We start from the raw sequence: 3,854 nt of genomic DNA on the forward strand, positions 1-3,854 counted from the left end.
TGTTCATAGTTCAAGTCAAATGTTGTTTGTGGAAAATGTTCATCTTTACAGTTACAAGGTTCGTTACGATTTAAGATGGATAATGAATTTAGAACACCCGTGAGTGATACATGTATCTACATCAGCACTCATGGATGGACTCTTGTCCAATCAAATTACTTGGTGGAAACCAACTGTTGGACTGCTGGTTGTCATGTAGTATAGACATGCAAGTCTTAGTCCAATGACGTCTGAGTTGATGAACTCTGATTAGAGAATACACAGCGAGATAATGTCACACTGAAACAAATAAGCGGGTAATCTAAAAGATCAGAATCTATGAGCCGCAAATAACACTATCAATGAGGAAATGAGACATTCTGATTTTAAACTGATGTGTTGTGAATATTTTAGGAAAATAGTAAAACATTTTTGTTGGTGTTATGACCTTAAGAACTGACCCTAACATTATTGATTGCAACAATAACTACAACAACAAGATGATTACATTACAAATGATTCAGTAGTACAGATTTTCAAGTTGCATCGGTTCGCTTTCAAACAGTAACTTATGATGAAGTTCTGGAGATTTGATCAAAACGTGGGTTTCTAAAAGCATCAAGAGTTGGTTGGAAAGTCAAACCCAATTTGACCTTTTTAATGTTTGCACATCCTGTATGTATCTCCTTACTCCAGGGGAGAAATTAAATACACATAAGGTTGAAGCAATTTCCGAGTTTTGCAAGCATACCGGCAAGAAAGCTAATTATTCACCTGTGATGCTCAAAAGGCTGTATTCTATACACAATATCAAGCTGAATATTAATAGGCAGGACTCTTACCTGGTGTATGACGGGAGAATATGAAATGTTCAAGTTAGCCAGATGATCTACATTTACTCCTCTTAGTCAGTGTGTAATTTCACAGCTGAAGTAAAAAATGAAAAAGTATCCTGCAAAAGGCTTTCTGGTATTCAGCGTGTGTTGTACTGGTATTCACAATGCTAAATGTTATAAATCACACCGTATGCGTGCAGAGGAATCAAACATCTTTGCACAACAGCAGAGGATCTATTATAAATCCATGGATCTTTAGTATTTAAGTCTTTTTAATGAAAAGACCTAAGCTGAGCTTGACCCTCATTCATTAAAGCAAAAGTCATGTCAGGCAGATTTACGTGCATGTTACAGATCCCTGGTTTTATATGAATGAACAGCCGTCAACTGATATGATTTGACATCCCACATTATCATATGTGAAACCAACTCTCATGAGTCAGTCAATAAATCACAGTCTGCTCCCCACCATGCAGTGATAACGATCCCGCAAAGAGCCCAAACACAACTGTGGGGGCAGTGTTGCACCACAGCTGAGACAGAAAGTGGCAGGGATGAGGAGGAAGGCATGGAAGCACTGGAAGGTGAGGTGACAGGAGGTGTTGTGCTGCTCTCTGGGGAGAAGCACTCCAGTCGCAGCGAAAGAAGAAAAAATAAAAAAATAAAATAAGAGAGGGAGATGCAGCCTCGATCAGGCTGTCAGCTCGGGGCATATCTAATTGAATACGCCATGCCATTTGAAGTGGAGTACAGCTGGAGCAGGAAAGAGAAGCAAGCGTAGGGCAGGCTCAGCGGGAGAGCAGCCTTCGCCAGACAAAAAAAAAAGACGAATCAAAGAGTGAACACAGAAGATGCTCAAACACACAGCCCTGATCTTTGCTCTGCGTTCCACTTCTCCCTTTATGTTCGTGCCCCTGGTGGTAACGTAGGAATAAGAGGAAGAGGAAGCTGTGTGGGTCTTCAAGAGAGTGGTTTGAGGAATAAGTAGCAGTAGCATCATTTTAGTAAAAGACACAACAATGCTGAAGAAACTTAACGCAGGTTAAACAACCTTAAACTCCTGCTTTGCAGATGCACAGGAGGCATAACACGATGGCTGGAGGTCAGCGACTGTTTTCGACATTTGACTGGCCTCCCATATGTGGCTTAGCAAAGCACGGTGCTTAGGGGCAGCGGATAAAAAATGTTACTCATAAATGGAAAAGATCAGAAAGTGGCATTTAACAATCCACGGGAAATGGTGTCATGGAGGATCCTCGTCTTTCAGCTCTCCTCGGGGCTAAGAGGATGTGGTGTTCTGTCAGCATTGTAATTTATTTCTCACACAGGTCATAGCTGGGCAATCAAACCATATACTTTACTTTACCGGCGTGGTCTCCGTCGCTGTAATCCCCTATTACAGTCATGCCCATATACAGTATATGTTCACCAAGCTAAAGGTATGAAAATGAGCATATTCAGACTTTATGGTTTCAAGAGACTAGACACAGCCATAATCCTTTATGCAATATGGAAATATCTGACCATAACCATGTCTGTCGATCTCTTTTGTACACTGGTTTGGATGTTAACCTTTGAAATCACGACGCCTGGCCTGAATGTGACCCATGCTAACATTTTCCATTACCCCCGCATTTATGAATCTCCGAGAGAGCCAGAGCGGACGTGAATATTTAACATGATTTGCATGGACATTTATACTGAAGTGCATATTAAAGAAGGGGAATATATCTCTCTCAGTATGCACACTTGATGCCAGTCATAGTGCGAAGATGACAGGATGAGAAGGGCCAGAAATGATGGATCAATATATGCGATTTCCATATTTTTTGTACAACAGCACCATGTATACATTTGTCATGCTCCGCTGCAGAATGGCTTCCTCTGAATTGTAAATTCCTGTATTGTTTGATATGATAAACAGATGTTCAAGATGGTGAGCGAACAGCTGCCACCCACTGATCTTATTAGTAGTTGCTAATTCTTTCCACCGTGCCTCCAGTTGTGAATTGTGTTTTCCCTTTCCGCCCAATTGTCACACTCTCGCTATCCTGCTCGGCCTCGCTGTCTCTCCGCTCACACTTTGGCGCTAGCACTTCTAATCCGGGAGAGAAAATGAACTGTCACGCATGTTTGATTGGTAAAAGTGGCTGCTGGTTTCCGTGACAACACCTCTACCGCATTAGGTTCGGAGTAATGGGCAGGCGAGACTTTTTCATCCAAACCTTTTTCTCCCTCCCTCTCCCTCTCTCTGTCTCTCTCTGCATTTTTGAATATTTGAAGGAGGTAATTCAGATGGAGGACGATTCACTGAGTGACAATGTGACAGATGCAGCTCCATTTTTCCAGGATGAATGTGCGAATGATGCAGCCAGAGAGGATCAGAGAGCGGTATAAAACCCAGCAGCTCAGATGGAGGCACAAAGAGCAGGCTTTCCTCCTCACTCCAGTTCCAGTCCTTTTTATTTTTTTATTAACCCCACTCCTACCATAACCATTACGCCTCTGGCTATTACGCACAACATCTCTGCGGACCGACCAACATGTCAGAAAATGACTGGCATTAAATATGACACACAGTCCTTATGTGATTGTTGCAGAGAGGGCCATTTTCCTCTTGAGTAAAATGGAGTATGGTGCAGAGCGGATTTTTTCCATTCTTTTTTTGACAAATAGGCCTAATGCAGCATTTGAGTCATCTAACTTCTCCCACCTGCGCTGCTTTTAGAAAACTACCAACAAACCAGAGTCTCCTAGGATCCAGATTACACGGGAAGATGAGCACTTTCATGGGGTTGATCACCTTTGTCCTGTGGCTGAGGAGTTTTTTGACTGACACACACAAATCTGCGTTCAAAATGCAGATCGACAAACGTGCGCGGTGCAGTGTTGCCTGCCTTGCACTGTCTCTGCGTGAGATGCTATTTTGACCTTGCAGCACTCACTGCTGATTGCTTCTTCTTCTTTTTTTTTTTTTTAAGTGAATGCCTCCTTGGGTTTAGAGGACGTCTTCCCAGCAGACGATCCCTAAAGCCTTTC

Source organism: Larimichthys crocea, chromosome XI, assembly GCF_000972845.2.
Source record: "Larimichthys crocea isolate SSNF chromosome XI, L_crocea_2.0, whole genome shotgun sequence".
Lineage (NCBI taxonomy): Eukaryota > Metazoa > Chordata > Actinopteri > Sciaenidae > Larimichthys > Larimichthys crocea.